The sequence below is a fragment of the Tamandua tetradactyla genome, chromosome 12 (assembly GCF_023851605.1).
Source record: "Tamandua tetradactyla isolate mTamTet1 chromosome 12, mTamTet1.pri, whole genome shotgun sequence".
Classification (NCBI taxonomy): Eukaryota; Metazoa; Chordata; class Mammalia; order Pilosa; family Myrmecophagidae; genus Tamandua; species Tamandua tetradactyla.
The window spans coordinates 25,697,644-25,715,437 of NC_135338.1; the positions used below are offsets into that span (position 1 = coordinate 25,697,644).

At 35.6% G+C, this 17,794-nt stretch overlaps 1 protein-coding gene and 1 long non-coding RNA gene across 9 annotated transcripts in view; both read left to right on the forward strand.

Moving 5' to 3' along the window:
• The window catches only part of LOC143651909 (uncharacterized), a 58,888-nt gene extending 42,259 nt beyond the window's left edge, over positions 1 to 16,629 (forward strand). Inside the window, exon 3 of the long non-coding RNA XR_013160324.1 lies at positions 9,732 to 16,629. This is a non-coding gene — a long non-coding RNA (uncharacterized LOC143651909). The remainder of the gene's footprint in view (positions 1 to 9,731) is intronic.
• The window catches only part of RAD51B (RAD51 paralog B), an 889,743-nt gene that overhangs the window by 208,217 nt on the left and 663,732 nt on the right, over positions 1 to 17,794 (forward strand). The window lies entirely within an intron of this gene.

A 17,794-nucleotide genomic window follows, 5' to 3' on the forward strand; every position in this document is an offset into this window, starting at 1 on the left:
ATTATATATATGTTTTTCCCTATTATTTGTACATATAGGTATTTAAGCCAAGGTTCCTGCATTTAGTACTGGAATATTTGAGTTAGAGAAGTTAAGAAAATGGAAAAAGGTTAAGACTCTTGATTTGCCTTTTATCCTGTTTCAGCCCAGCTCTTGGAGGACTTGGGTCAGGGCACCCCAAAGACCAAAGAACACACTAGGCACAGAGTTAGAGAAGAATTTTAATTAACAGGAGAGAATCTTCCACAGTGGCAGCAGGCCATGGAAAATTAAGGTTAGTGCTCTGCAAAGCGGGGCAAGGTGACTGTCAGAGCTTATAAGAATTTAGTACTAGGGTGTGAGAAGAATTTCAGCAAGGTCTCTCTCTTTCTTTTTTTTTTTTTTTTTTTTTTTTAAAGGAAAGACAGAGAGAAGGAAGGAAGGATAGAAGGAAGGAAGGAAGGAAGAAAGGGAAACATTTTTAAACATTTTCTTGTTTTATTGTATTCTGTTTCTCCGTTTTTGTTACATGGGCTGGGGCCGGGAATCGAACCGAGGTCCTCCGGCATAGCAGGCAAGCACTTTGCCCGCTGAGCCACCGCGGCCCGCCCTCTTTCTTTTTTTTAATACCAAAAAAAAAAAACAGGAAACAAATGCAAACATTCTTATTTTGATCATTCTGTTCTACATATATAATCAGTAATTCACAGTATTATTACATAGTTGCATATTCATCATCATGATCATTTCTTGGAACATTTGCATCTATTCAGAAAAAGAAAGAAAACAAAAACAGAAAAAAATTTATACATGCCATACCCCTTACCCCTCCCTTTCATTGATCACTTGTATTTCAAACTAAATCTATTTTAATATTTGTTCCCCCTATTATTTATTTTTATTCCATATATTCTACTTGTCTGTTGACAAGGCAGATAAAAGGAGCATCAGACACAAAGTTTTCACAATCACATAGTCACATTGCGAAAGCTATATCATTATACAATCATCTTCAAGAAACATGCTGTATTAGGGTTCTCTAGAGAAACAGAATCAACAGGGAACACTCGCAAATATAAAATTTATGAAAGTGTCTCATGTGACCACGGGAATGCAGAGTCCAAAATCCGCACAGCAGGCTGTGAAGCTGCGGATTCCAATGGAGGGTCTGGACGAACTCCACAGGAGAGGCTCACCAGCCAAAACAGGAAAAGCCTGTCTCTTCTGAATCCTCCCTATAAGGCTTTCAGTGATCAGATTAAGCATCACTCATTGCAGAAGACACACCCCTTTGGCTGATTACAAATGGAATCAGCTGTGGCTGCAGCTGACATGATCATGATTTAATTCTATGAAATGTCCTCATTGCAACAGACAAGCCAGCACTTGCCCAACCACCACTTGGCCAAGTTGACACATGAACCTGGTCATGACACATGGCTACTGGAACACAGCTCTACATTTTCAGGCGGTTCCTTCCAGCCTCTCCATTACATGTTGAATAACAAGGTGATATCTACTTAATGCGTAAGAATAACCTGCAGGATAACCTCTCGACTCTGTTTGGAATCTCTCAGCCATTGACACTTTGTCTTATTTCACTCTTCCCTCTTTTGGTGGAGAAGGTTTTCTCAATCCCTTGATGCTGAGTCTCAGCTCATTCTAGGATTTCTGTCCCATGTTGCCAGGAAGGTCCACACCCCTGGGAGTCATGTCCCATGTAGACAGAGGGATGGTGGTGAGTTTCAGCAGGGTCTCTTGACATAGGGGTTTGTTATCAACAGTGATCAAGGGAAGGGAGTATCAATTTCTTGCAAATGATATCATTTATACATTCTTTCCCTCCTGAGGAGGTTTGATGACCTTTAATGTCTCTAGGTGGCTGCATGAAATGACCTGCTCTCAATATGGAGGGAATGCTTTCTATATAGATTGGAAGCTTGAGCCCTGGATTTTCTCCACAATCCTTGTAGCTAATGACTTATGGATACATCATCTTGAGAAAATAAAGAACAATTGGTTGTGAACTTACCTGGTTACTGCCTAGATCACTTCAGTTGAAACATTCTGCCTCTGCATTCTTTCTTCTAAATCCCCTACACTTCTAAAGGCCTCCTCATAAAAGCCAGTCCAGTCATAGTAGCTCTAACTTTTATAGCATTTACTTTTCGCCTTTAGTCATCCCACACTGCCCTACTCATACCCCTCTTCTCTACCCAGTGGGCAATTCTAAGGTCTGTTTAAAGATAAAAATAAAGACCTCGAAGGAGAGAGAGTGAGGAAGGGGCAGGGCCAGACAGGGTGTGAAAAAAGAATGTATGAATGTAGCTCTTTTAGGACTCTATTTCCTTTTCTAACCATTGCCCTATTCTTCCTTGTTCCAGTCACTACAAGGGGTTTACCATAAAAATTAATTAAATTCACTTCAATTTCTGTCCTTAATGTTCAAATAAAATTGCTTTTCCAAAAATCTCAAATGATGTCCTTTAAGGCCACAACTCAAGGTTTCTACTTAGTCTCCATTTTCCTCGATCACTCTGCTGCATCTTCATATTAATTTGAACATTCCCTTCTTGAAAAAAGAAAAAAACGTATTGAATACAACTTTTGACATCCGAAAGTTTGTCAAGTCAGCCTTATTTGACAAATTTTGAAGCTCATATTTCATTTGATGGCATTTGCAAATTATTCCCTCACTTCCACCTTAAGAACTTGCAATATGAATTTTTGCTAAATTTGTGTGCTGTGCTTAATGTACCCACTATGAAAGAAAGCCCAGATCTCAATGATCTCATTGTAAAAAAATGAAATAGGAATACTGTATAGGCCTCCTTATAACAACATCAGTCTGAGCAAAAGAAAATTAATGAATTTATGCTGAGGTACACCGACAGCACTCTGACAGCTCTATGTTAACACGTAACAATGTACAAAGGTATACAGATTTCTTAGCATTATCTCACTGCAAACTATTGTCAAATTACAAAGTAGCTGACACTAAGGATGGCTTTTAATTTTTCTATATAATAATAATTAAGAGATACTTAAACTTGGATTAAAAAGCTCTGTAATGATTTGTCTAAGATGAGGCTGTAGAGCTAATGGTCCTTAGTTTTAAAAAAAAGTTCTCAATTATTGTAATAAGTGCATTAAATCAGCTATTTGTCTTTTAATACTTTTGGGGAAAGAATGTCACCAACTGGCAATTTGGATCTGAAATAACTGGCAAAAAAGTGGTCTGTGTTGAAAACTGTTAGATATATCTTTTGATGGAAAGTCACCTTAGTGGATAGAAAAACATACTGGATCTGTAGTTATAAAATTTAGGCAAATAAAAAACTATGCAAAGCTAGGTTTTTATAAAATATTTAGTTTAGTTCTTAGACATTGTGGCAATCTCTGATGAATAATTTGGTAATAACTTAATTACCTTCTTGAATTAACTTTGAAAACAGTGCCAAGTATCAATTATTTAAAATACTGCAGGTTTCAAGATACCTTCTTTACTCTCAATTTTCAAAAGTTCCTTATTACTTTTGGTATAAGTCATTCCTTCTTGGTTCATCACCTGACTATCTTTTACCCTCTGTGTCACTGCTCCTTTGTGTGAATTTCCGAAATTTCTATGGTTTTTCTACTCTTCTTTTATCTTTGTTCACTTTGAACCCTCTGCCCTTCTCCTCTCTTTCTACATGCTTGTCTAAACCCTACAATGCTTTAGATGCCACATAAATTACTTCTTCATGAAACTGTTCCTAACATTCTATTTATACATATTATTTACTCTTCTTTTGTGCTTAGACTTTTCTGTACCCATGGTTACCAAGGTAGGGGAGGAGGGTATGCCCAAGATGCTCCACTGTTTATAGGAAGAAAATATTACAATTTAAAAATTATTTTTATTTTTATTTTTTTTGTTGCTTTTGGTGTCATATCTAAGAATCCATTGACAAATTCAAGGTCATGAAGATTTACTCTTATGTTAAAAGTGTTTTATAGTTTTAGGTCTTATAGTAGATCTTTGATACATTTTGAGTTAATTTTTGCATTTGTTGTGAGGTAGGATATAACTTTATCCTTTTGCATGTGGATATCCAGTTTTCCCAACACTATTTGTTGAGAGACAATTCTTTCCCCATTGCATATATTTGGTCCTCCATTGGAAAGCAATTGTCCATAGTTGTGTGGAATTGTGGAGTCACAGGGTATCATCAGCTTTTTTTTTTTAATTAGAGAAGTTGTATCTTCACAGAAAAATCATGCATAAAATGCAGAGTTCCCATATTATTATTTACACCTTGCATTAATTATTTTAATGTAAAAATTATTTTTATGTCATCTTATTTAATTTTTATTTTTATGCATGTTTTATATTGTACATGATAAATTAGTACCCATACAGAGTAAACAAACTGATAAAAAGTTACTCATATATTGAGGAAGTACATGCTCAAAATGTTTTACTGATGGGGTACACGTGAAAAAATTAGGAGATAGCTGGCCTATGCTATTATCATATAAGTTGAATTGTCAGGTTTCAGTGTCCTTATTTGGTAAAGTTAGATCTAGAATTGGATTGGATAATTTAAATCTTTTTCAGCTGAAGTATTCATTGAGTCAAAAAATTTATTTTGATAAAAATTGAAGCATACAAACAGGTTGCAAATAAAGTATAATGAACTCCCATATATGCCATTCACATAGATTCATGCAGTCAATTTCTTTTTTCTCTTGCATGTACATATACATACATATTATTGTATATATTTTTCTAAATTATTTTCTGGTAGTTGTGCAGGTTGTGACCAGTCACCCTAAATACTTTTAGCATGTGTCTCTTACGAGCAAATATATTCCCTTAACATAACCATTGTACAGTGATCACATCCAATACAATATTGTTATCTAATATATGGTCCATATTCACATTTTGCATGTTTTCTCAGTATGACCATTATAGCATTTTTTTCCCCCAATCTGGATTTGGAGGTTTGGGGGCTTGGGGTTGGGGGGAATTTAGTTGTCATGTCTTTAGTTTCCTTTACTCTAGTATTTTAACTTGTCTTTATGACATTGGTATTTTGGAGGAGTACAGTTCCTTAATTTGGTAGACTTTCTCTTGTGATTTGTCAGTCTCTGTCAATCCTTGAAACTGTTCTTTGTTGTAGTTTTATTCTGTGTGTGTGTGCAGACACCTTTGTGTGTCTATGCTTGAGTACTCTTGTCCAAACTACATTGTAAATTCCTTGTAGATACAGATGATTCATCCAACTAGTTTTTATTCTCCATACTTCCAAGCACATATAGTACTTTGTCTATAATAAAAATGAAATATATTCATAAGTCAAAAATTCTTATACATTCTTTAGATTAAGGAGTTTCTTTAAAATATACAGAGATGGGTATATAAATTAATTAAATCAATAATTAGGATGTTGAAGAATGCATTGTGTTTTATTTGATTGAGTTTTAAAGGAAATTGGATACTGCAAAGTATGATATAATATGCAGCATTCATAGAAGTTTGTTTCCTGTACTAATTGACATGCAATAATTGGCATGTATTATTTCTTTTTCTCATTCCTCTAAAGAAATCCTTTGCAATAATGCTTGACCACTTTTCCATAGTCATAGTTCCAAAATGGCACTTCCATCCGACATGATATTTCAGTGGGCAGTGACACCACCATGAACAATCTTGGACATTTAAAAATATGTGTCTTAAGGTAGTAAATATCTTAAGCTATCAAGAAAAGGCAATCTTATTTATTATCCTTTTAATATCAAATAAGCAAAAATAGAGAAATGTATTCAACCGAAGTTTTAAAGGCAAGTACTAGTAAGAACTTTTCTCTTTTGAAGTGAGCAGCTCTGACTTCCTGAAGTTCATTACTTATTTGTAAGGGTCCATTCTAAGCTTAAACTTACTATTGAGCATTTTTTAGGATTTTAAATCAGTAGGCTTTCAGGAACTCTTAGAACATTGTTTTGTTTTGATGAAGAACATTTAATATACAGATTTTCTTAGCACTGGCTTTCGTAACAATCATCTAGGGCAGTTATTATCTCAGTTGATTATCACTGAAGGCCTTTTCTAAGGCTACATTGATCTGAACTTACTGAATAACTCCTCATTACTCAGCATATACTTTAGTGAAGATATTCTTAGGAGTAACAGCTGATATTCTCCATATTGTGGTTTGTCTGCGTGTATGCGCCTTTGGATAACTTGGCAGTCACTTCTTCAGTGAAACAACAATCAGTGTGGTTCAGCCAAAGTTTAATGGAATGAAGTAACTGAAGTGGAAGTTTTTCGTTTAATGCCAAGTGATACCATCTTTGGTTTTTTTTAAAAAATTGCTCTGGTAGTAGCCAGGATAGATATTAAAAGCAAAACAAAACAAGCAGAACAAGCAAACACCACCAATAACTAAAAAACAGGAAATACCAGGTAATTCATATTATCTACTTTATTGCCATGGTGTGAAGCCAAGAACTCTTCCTGTAACTCAAAAATGTATGCTTAGATCAGAATCTCATTTTAGATGATGTAAAGCAATTTCTTGTCTATTTTTTCAGAATAAGATTTAATAGCAAACTGGTGAAGTGCTAATTTTCTCATAGACATGACTTGGAAATATTTTGCATCTATGCCAATATTTGTTTTAAATAGTTTTTTTTTTTCTCTTGGCTTATTTCTACTGCAGCAGGGAGAGGCACTGTGATTCACTGAATTGTGTGAATTAAAGGCCTAAACAAGGAACAGACCATTGAAAATGATGGTCCCTGCAGTATTAAAAGTGCTTTGATCTTCTGCTTTGACATGTTGAGCTTATCTTTAATTATACGTTATGATATTTGATTACTATACACTTAGACTATTATAATGTGGTTTGCAAAATGTAGTTGTAGTATATAATAATCTGAACACCCATTTTTCTGTAGTTATGAATTTACAGAGAGATGTTTTATTTTTTTAAGTGAAAAATGTACTTCTGAATTAGCAGATACTTAAAATGTAAAATATTTAGCTGCCAGGCAGGGTATATACAATAATGATTATGAAGGTTCTCTGGAGGACCTAGTCTTTTATTTTACACAGGTAACAGAATCATGTGTACTTACTGTTTCCTGATCTATTCACTAATTTGCTGCTTTGGGCAAAGCACTTAAGTTCTTTGAACCTTTAGAAAATGAAAGCTGTAGGCTAGATGATATGTAACGTTTCTTTCAGTTCTGAAATTCTGTGATTCTACTGTTCTGTGGTGTCCACAATGGACATAATGCAGAATACGATAAAATTTCCTGACATATTTTCTAAAAGTTATTTGAAAATATTGTAAGAATTAATGTTTTTTGAGCTTGCATTTTGATATGGGAATGTGATAATTAAAAAAAACCACAAATGACTTTCTAACTTTGCCAGGATATAAGCCAGTGGGTAAATGGGCAATCCTTCTATAGGCAACAATTGTAGAGAGAACTATCATTTGGAATTTCCTTTATTATGCCAGTGCTTTAGTCTTGAGGGTCTGATGTCCATCTTTGAAATTGCCTGCTTTGTTTGCGTTTACATGGGTTTTTCCCAATTTAGGTGGTTATATGGCCCACCTATGAAAGCTCCTTAAGAGTTTGAATCTGATCCTAGTTTTCTGAGGGTTATTACAAAATGATTCTTTCTTTTCAAATGGAAGCCAGATATACTGATTTGATTTTTAACCCCATTTAATACATTTTGTCAGTGTGCTGAGAGAGACAATCAGGTAAAAAAACAATAATACAAACAAATAAAATACTATAAGTCCAGTGGTTATTTATAGTATAATGATACTATATCATTAGTATCACATATTTCAAGTGTGTTTTAATCCTGAATTGTGCTTATTTCTTCCAAATGACCAGTTCTTGTTTAGCCGAGGAGATGTTTTTCATTTTAAGAAATATGCCTCTAACAAAAGGTAAAGCATTCTAGAAGAATACTTAGTAACATGGTGGTAGGCCTATAATAGAAACCCAATAAATATTTCTTAAGTAAACTGCAATTTCAGAAATATTTTCCTAATATAAACCTGAAAGATTTAAAAGACTGAATTAGTGCTTGAAGTTATTAAATGTCTTAAATGCTAGAGTTATCATTGTAGAACATATGATTTATATATTTTTCTTCATTTTCAATTGAATATGGAGTTCATTTGTTAATTTCTGATCTGTCACACACAATTATTGGGTATCATTATTTGACACTTAAGAATAAAGCAGTGGTACTTTGATTTGAGTTTTTTTTTAACCAAAGAGTCTATCTGTATACCTTTATCTGAACATCTCTATTTTTAACTCTATAAACTAATTTGGGATTTTTTTAAAGCTAAAAGCCTACAAATACTTGTAGTTTGTGTTAAATGGGTGAAAGAGTAAAAAGCAAAACCAGAAAGGTATAATCCTACAGCTACATCTCAAGCTATTCCTTTCTCATAGAATATTGCTGTGCTTAGATTTTGGCATTTGTTTCTTTTAGAGAGGGTGGAAAGATGAAGCCTTAATATAAACCATTTTGGGGTAGTTAACACTATACCATACATATACTAATGGAGAGGAAAAGTAATATCCATAAATCAAAATGGTAGATAACTATTGCTCCTCTTAATTGGTATAAAAAGCTTGGGAAAAGCATTTAGAAATATAAACTGTATACTTAAATTTGGAGAAACCTTTTTGGTGTCTTTCTTCCTCTGCCTGTATGCATTTTGGTCAGGATCTCTTGAGATGGATCTTCAGGCAGAAAGATGAGGAGAAGAGAAAGAGAAAGCCTAAGGTAGTAGCATCTGTTGGTTGTCTGTTCTTGTTCTTTACAGCTGGTAAACCTCAAGTGGATCTTCGGTAAAATTCCAAGTTAGAAAATTTAGCAGATGGCTAAATACTCAGAAGGAAAAATGATGATCTCTAGGAGCCAGCCTGAATTTATGAAAAAAATTATGCTAGATTAACTTAATTTCATTCTTATCAGTCTATTGATCTTACCATACGAGTGTCTGAATTTTTTGAAGCCTTTTGATAGCATTATGAGCAAGATGGATGAGTGATATGACATCATGATCCAGTTATGTTCATATGTAACTTCTTGAACAACCATCTGAAAAGAGTGCTATTTAATGGATTTATGGAACAGCAGAAGAAGGAGGATTCTGGGATATCACAGGAATTTGTTTTTCGCTTCATGCTATATAATATGTAAATGAAGAGTTAAAAGAAAAATATAGTTGTCACACTCACCAGATTTGCAAATAATATACAGCTGGGGAAAGATGACTAATTTATTAGGTGATAGAGATGGGAACCCAAAAGGGTCTGAACAGACTAGGGTGATGGGCTTGACCAACAAAATAAAATTTACTGAGAGCAAATTTATAATACAATATATAATGCTATGTATTATGGAATGGGGGAGAAATGGCTTATGTATAGGGGTAGGAAAAACCAAACAAACAATATCCTGAAGTTAACGGAAGACTCAATATGATCAACTTTATAATGTTCCTTTCCACAAATGTACTGTGATTCTTAATAGATTGTTAATAGATTGTCTGATACAGGGTTGGTGATAGTCTTGGTTTAGTCCATGAGTTTTCAGACTATTCTGTTCTGTTATACTTTGAGTGAAAAGCTTGGAGCACTTCCTGAAGAAAATGGCTAAAATAATAAGGGGATTTTTTTATGCAAGCAAGCTAAAGAAATAATGCATGTTTAACCTGCAGGGGCACATACAGCTATCTTCTAACATTTGACTGGCAGTCCTGGGAGGTTAGAATGAGAGTGTGAGACTTTGGAAGACAAAACTACTACCAATGGACAAATGTTATATGAAGCTTGGCTCCATATAAACAAGAATTCTCTGATCCTAAGAGCTGTCCGAAAAAACGGAATGACTACATTGGGAATTAAGGGAATTTTCCAGGGTGTTGTGGAACTACCTTTTGGACATATGGTAATAAAACAGCAATGATTTCTAAGATGCAGTCTGAGTCATTTTGGTGGTCTTGTCCTGTTTGTTTACAACTAATCATACTCCCTGTCATTTGGCTAAGAAGTAGAGAATGCCTTTGACCATAAATTGATAAACAGGAATCATCTGTATATGTTATTATCAAAACACACTTGTTGCTTTTTGTAAGAAGTTTTATCCTTGTCTATTCACTCTTAAAATATTTCTCTGAAATTAGAAGGGCTTACAACATAGAGAGTTTAGACAGAAAAATAGTGTTTTTCCTGGGAAACATTATTTATATATTTGACATATTTTGGCTAGTACTAAAAAGGGTGATAATACGGCAGCTGTAAGATGGTGGTGCTATGAAATGAATATGAACAGGAACATAAGAATAACCAAGTTCACTGGCCTGCTTATTCATTTGTTCTTTCACTCATTCATTCACAAACATTTGTAAATTGTAAATTTACCAAAACCTTGTAAATTCTGGGCACTCTGTCATGTGCTTGGAAGTTGATAATATACTACAATTGCTCTGACCATTTACCTAAAAATTTGTTAATAGGCTCTGTTTCTTCTAACCTGCCAAGAAACATTTTTATTAAAGTAGTAAACACGTTTTTATTTTTTATGATACAAACTATGTAAAAGAAGCCCTGGAAAAATCTGGATTTTAACTCTTCATGTTAACTATGATGTGTATTCATATAAAAATTATACATACCTTTATGTATATTCAGAATTAACATCCTTTGAGAATGAATTCTGAGCTATAACTTTGTTTTTCAAAGTTTTCTTTACTTAGTGTCAGAGTCATGAATATTTTCTTTTCCTTTTTGGCTTTGCTAATTTCCATGTTGCTCTTTGAAAGGAAAAATAAAATATTGTATAAGGGGTTTAAAAGTACACACTAACAAATGTTTTTTTCAGAAAAAAAGCCACACTTGCTGTTTTGGCTAAATATGTTTTTAGCCAGTTTTTATTTCAGTTTGCATTGCTGCTAGGTAGACAAGAATGATCTTGAAAAGAAAGCTTTTGAAATGTAAAGCCAAAAAGGCATTGCCTACAGGATAAGTTAATAGTTAAACATCTTCATTGGTTACTGGCCAAGTTTTATCTTTAATTTATTTTAATATAAGATGATTACTGTCTTTCATCTTAAAAGTATATCTTGTTAACATTAGTTTATATATCATTATTACACCCAGGTAGAGTAGGTTAATTGTATCTAGTTTTATAATTAGAAACATTAAATGAGAAGTTAGTGCTCCTCTGTGTGGCATAGGAAAGCAGGATTTAAGGCAAGGAAGGGGATCCCACTGATTGATCTTCAAGCCTTGTGTATAGATGTCTGTGCTGGTTTGAAGCTATTATGTATCCCAGAAAAGCCATGTCCTTTAATCTTCATTTAATATTGCTGGGTGGGATCTTTCTGATTGTTTCCATGGAGATGTAACCTACCCAATTGTGGGTATTAACTTTTGATTAGATGGCTTCCATGAAGATATGTCTCTACCCAATCAAGGTGGGGTTACTTACTGGAGCTCTTTAAGAGGGAACCGTTTTGGAAAGAGCTGAGAGACCTTTGGAGATGCATAAAGAAAATGCCCCCGGGGAAGCCATTGAAGAATCCTGGAGAGAAAGCTCACAGATATCATGTGCCTTTCTAGCTGAGAGAGAAACTGTTCTGGTTTGCTAGCTGCTGGAATGCAATATACCAGAAACAGAATGGCTTTTAAAAGGGGAAATTTAATGAGTTGGTAGTTTACAGTTCTAAGGCCGAGAAAATGTCCCAATTAAAACAAGTCTATAGAAATGTCCAATCTAAGGCATCCATCCACGGAAAGATACCTTGGTTCAAGAAGGCCGGTGAAGTTCAGGGTTTCTCTTTCAAGTGAGAAGGCACATGGCAAATACAGGGCTTCTCTCTTGGCTGGAAGGGCACATGGCGAACACGGAGTCATCTGCTAGCTTTCTCTCCTGGCTTCCAGTTTCATGAAGCTCCCTGGGAGGTGTTTTCCTTCTTCATCTCCAAAGGTCGCTGGCTGGTGGACTCTCTGCTTTGTGGTGCTACAGCATTCTCTGTTTTCTCTGAATCTCTCATTCTCCAAAACGTTTCCTCTTTTATAGGACTCCAATAAACCAATCAAGACCCACCCAGGTGGGTGGAGACATGTCATCGCCTAATCCAGTTTAACAACCACTCTTGACTAAATCATATCATCCAGGGAGATGATCTGATTACAGTTTCAAACATACAGTATTGAATAGGGATTATTCTACCTTTATGAAATGGGATTTTGATTAAAACGTGGCTTTTCTAGGGGGCATACGTCCTTTTAAACCAGCACAGAAACCCAAATGTCATTGACCTTCTTGAACCAAGGTATCTTTCCCTGGATTCCTTATTTGGAAATTTTTATAGCTTTGCCTTAATTTGGACATTTTCATGGCCCTAGAACAGTAAACTTGCAACTTAATAAATTCCCCTTTTTAAAAGCCATTCTGTTTCTGGTAGATTGCATTCTGTCAACTTTTGCAAATTAAAACAATGTCTAAGACTCACCCCTGCCGTGTTGCCTTTTTCTGAAGTTTTCCAGAATTCTTGGGGAAATGTGGCTCTTGTTCATCCATTTTCCAATCTCCCATTCATATCATAGTCTTCTCTGCCATTTCCAGCAATGACCTCAAGATTGCAGAGAAATGGAAAAACAACCACAACAAAAACATCAAAACAGACCAGTTAAGGGCTTAAGGCTTTGACCTTCAGGATTTGGGCTGTAAGAGAAACTCAGTAACGGACATAACTAAGTCATTTATTCCACATGTTCAAAGCTGAACTCATGATCTTTTTCTCACTGGTTTGTTCATGCTTCTTCTATCTTAAGTTAGAAATATGGGTGTCAACCCACACTTCTTTTTCCCTTTACCCTCCAAATAAAGTTGGTGGCCAAGTCCTGCTGATTATATGTTCTTTACTTTTCTCTTTTCTGCTTTCTCTACATCACCAGTACAATTTGCTTATGCAAGGAATACTTACTTAATAGCTACTATGTGCCAGACTCTGTTCTAGTTGATTGAGATATATCATTGAACAAAATGAATATTCCTGCCATCTGAAGCTTTTGAAGAAGACAAAATGAAACATAAATCTGAGTTAAGTAAATCATAAAGTATTTTAGAAGGGGTTAATGATATGAAAAAAGAAAAAGTTGGGTAGAAAGGGGGGTTTGGTAGCATGGGAGAGGGGAGGGATACAGGGAGCATTTGCAATTTAAAAAAATGGTGGTCCAGATTGGCTTCATTGAGAAGATGAAATCTGAGCAGATATCTGAAGGAGGTGAGGGAGTGAACCATGCGAATAACTGGTGAAAGAGCTTTTCAGACAGAAGGAGCAGCCAGTGCAAAGACTGTAATGTGACAGCATACCTGGTGATTCAAGGAATACCAAGGAAGCCAATAATATATCTAGAAGGGAGAGAGACTGGGGAAGAGCTGTGGGAAATGAAGTCAGAGAGATAACAATGGTCAGCTCATATAAGGCCTTTGTAGACAAACATTTATGATTGCTTTGCTATTTCTTTTTGGTGAATTGTCCCTTTTATTAATATGTAGTGTCCTTCCTTGTCTCTTATAACATCTTTATATTTAAAATCTATTTTTTTATATTAGTCCTCCTACTCCTACTTTCTTTTGAAAACAGCTTGTGTGGAACAATTTTTTCCATCCTTTCACTTTCAATCTATTTATTTCCTTGGGTCTAAGATGAGTTTCCTGTAAGCGGCATATAGATGGATCATATTTTAAAATCCATTCTGCCAATCTGTATCTTTTAATTGATGAGTTTAGTCCATTAACATTCAAAGTTATTACTGTAAAGGCAGTTCTTGAATCTACTAAGATAGTAGATAGTACTAATCTACTATCTTATCCTTTGGTTTTAATTTGTCAGATCTATGTATTCTTTTCCCTCTCGCTCTCTCTTTTTATCATTTAGGTTACTCTTACTGATAACTCTTCAATTTTGTACCCTCCTCCAGACCTCCCTCTCCTGTCTTTTTTTTAATTTTTTTTTTCCAGCCCAAAGAATTCCCTTTAGTATTTCTTGTAGGGTAGGTCTCTTATTAACAAATTCTCTCAACATTTGTTTTTCTGTGAATCTTTTAATCTCTTCCTCACTTATTTTTTTAATATGGTCAGGCACTGGGAATGGCAGGTCTCTGGCATGGCAGGTGAGAACTTTGCCACTAAGCCACCATTACCCACACTCTCCCTCACTTTTGAAGGACAACTTTGCTGGGTAAAGAATTCTTGGCTGGAAGTCTTTCTCTTTCCGAGTCTTAAATATATCATACCACTTCCTTCTCACCTCCATGGTGCCTATTAAGTAGTCTGAGCTCAGTCTTATGTGGTTTCCCTTGCATGTGGTCAGTTGTTTTTCTCTTGCCTTTCTGCTTCTCTTCAGCACTTGCAGTCTGATTAGTATGTGTCTTGAAGTGAGTCTGTTTGTATTTATTCTATTTGGTGCTCATTGGGTTTCTTTGATTTGCACATTTATGTCTTTTATAAGGGTTGGGAAAAGTTTTCCCCCATTATCTCCTCAACTAATCTCTTAGCCCTTTATTCTTCTGTTCCCCTTCTGGGACTCCAGTGATTCTTATATTTATATACTTTGTATTGTCCATCATTTCCCTCAGGTCAAATTTCAGTTTTCCATCTTTTTTGCTATCTTTCTTTTGTGTGTTCAGATTCAGTTGTCCTGTCCTCTAGTTTGTTTATCCTTTCTTTTGTCTCTTCAAAGCTGCTGTTGTGTGTCTTTAGTGTATTTTTAGTTTGGTCTGTAGTGTCTTTCATCTCTATGAGATCCACTATTTTTCAATTTATTCTTTCAAATTTTCTTTATGCTCTTCTGATGTTTTTTTGATATCCTGTATGTCATTAGTCATCCCATTGAAGTTATTTAGAACATTTGTATGAATGTCTTTGATCAGTTTTTCCAAATTCTTCCTCTCCTCTGTGTCATTTAATATGGTCATTTACCTGGACCAAATTTGCCTCCATCTTCATGTGCTTTGTGATTTTCTGTTCACTTTGAGGTATTTTATTATCTTGATGAGGTTGTTCTGAAAGTTTATTTCCTTTGCTCATCTAAGGTTTTGTATTTGCTTGGGTTTGCATTTAAGTTCTCCTTATGTTCTTGGTTTGTCAGTAATTTCCCACCAAACCAAGGCCCAGACCTCATGCAGGAGATGCAACTCTGTTTGAAGATCTTTTGAAAGCTAGGCAGACAAGCACTTTGTTAGGCTGCACTTTCCATGTCTTTCTAGCAGATCGCACTCTTGGGCCACCTCTTCCCTTCAGGCCCACCTTTCTGTGTTGTGGCAGCTGGCTGAGCTAGATCAGACCTGGTGCAATTCCAGTCAAGGCGATGGGTCTCTGTGCTCAATGAAAGCCACCAACCTTGGGCTAGGGAGTGGGCAGTGCACTTCAGCAGAGTATCCACCTGTGGGCCTGATGTCCCACTGTCATCAGCCTCCCATTGAGATGAATTTCACCTTGGAACTGAGTATGTCAGTGGCTCCTGCCCTCAGCCAACCTGCAAGAGCCTGATGGTATGGCGTGCCTGGGCTTGCTTCCTTGACTGCACCTTTCTGCCTATGTATGCCTGAGGGTTCCTGTCCTCTGTCGAAAAAGGAAAGCATTAGCGGGACCCAACGAGTCTCTTGCCCACAAATTTTCTGACTAGCTCCACTTTACATCTCCCCCTCCTCCCAAAAGGAGGGTCCCAGTCAGCCCAAACCAGGTTCCCATAGAGGCCTGCCTCAGGGGTTAGTGGCAGGCACTGAGCACTGGCTGGAAGGTCTCTGTGCACAGGCAAACCAAGTCTGCTGGATTCCAGATTCTCCACAAGCTCCCAGTTGCAGAGCTGAGAGGGAAGATCTCCCAAGCTAGCTGCAGAAGCAGGTGGGAGTGCAGGAGCGCCCTGCTCCTTTGGAATCTGCTCCTTCCTGCACGTTGGTGCTTGCCCCAGGTGGAGTCACAATTATTTTCAATTTAAACTGTTAATTAGCTGTAAAGTTATTAAACAATGAAGAAAGTATTTTATATTTGCCCAGGTATTTATAATTTCTATATTCTCCATTCATTTATGTAGATCTGAATTTTTATCTGCCATCATTTAACTTCATTCAGCCTGTTAAAGAACACTTTTTAAAAAACATTTTGTATATTGCAGATATGCTTGCAATGAATTTTCTCAGCCTCTGTTTTTCTTAAAAAGTCTTTATCTTACTTTTATTATTATTATTGTTTGCATAGGCAGGCACTGGGAATCAAACCTGGGTCTCCAGCATGGCAGGTGAGAATTCTGCCACTGAACCACTGTTGCACCACTCTCTTACCTTTATTTTCAAAGGATATTTTTATAAGATATAGAATTCTAGGTTGACAATGTTTTGTGTTTTTTCCTTTCAGCACTTTCAAGTTGTCATTCTATTGTGTTTTGACTTGCGGTCAGTGGAATTCTTAGCTTTGTTCTTCCATATGCTTCTTTTTAAAAAATGCTTTTACCTTTTTCTCTTTATAACTTTTTTTTTCCATTTCGCTTATGATGTGCCTTGTTTGTTTTTCTTTATGTTTATTTTGTTTGTAATATTTGAGCTACTTCCACCTGTATTTTGATATATTTCATCACATTTGGTAAATTTTTGGCCAATTACTTTTTCAAATACTCCTCCTCGTATGGTACTCTAATTCATGCATATTAAATCAAATGATATTATTCCATAGTTAAGTGAACTTTTGTTCATTTTATTTTCTTTTTTCATTCATTGATCTTTTCTTGTGTCTAATCTGTTATTAGGCCATCCAGTGATTCTATTACATCAGATATTGTGCTTTTCATTTCTGTACATTCTGAGATTTTTTTTGGTATCTGTCATTCTCTCCTTATTTTAATGTTTTCTTTTGCAACCATGAACCTTAGTTAATAATTTATTAAAGTCTTTATTTGCTGTTTCCTTATCTTCATCATTTTATTTCTGTTTTATTTTCTGTAGTTTTTCTCCTGATTTTGGGTTTCATTTTCTTTATCCTTTGAATGTCTAATAATTTTTTATTGGGTGCTACATTGTGAATATTTTGTTGCTGAATGTCAAATTTTACTGTCTTTCTATAAAGAATGTTAGGCTTTGTTTTATAAGTAGTTTGAGTTTAGTTTGTTTCAGTTCAATCTTTTTTATATATATATGTTTTACTCATTTACCCATACCATAGATAAAAGGAGCATCAGACACAAGGTTTTCACAATCACCCAGTCACGTTCCGAAAGCTATATCATTATACAATCATCTTCAAGAAACAAGGCTACTGGAACACAGCTCTACAGTTTCAGGCACTTCCCTCTAGCCTAATACACCTTAAACTAAAAAAGGGATGTCTATACAATACTTACGAATAACCTCCAGGATAACCTCTTGACTTTATTTGAAATCTCTGAGCCATTGACACTTTATTTTGTCTCATTTCTCTCTCTCCTCTTTCGGTTGAGAAGGTTTCTCGATCCCTTGATGCTAAGTCTCAGCTTATTCTAGGATTTCTGTCCTATGTTACCAGGGAGGTTTACACCCCAGGGAGTAATGTCCCATGTAGAGAGGGAGAGGGCAATGAGCTTGCTTGCCATGTTGGTTGAGAGAGAGATAGGTCACATCTGAGCAACAAAAAGAGGTTCTCTGGGGGTGATGCTTAGGCCTATTTTTTTTTTTTTTTAAATACACGGGCAGGCATTGGGAACCGAACCTGGGTCGCCGGCATGGCAGGCGAGAACTTCAC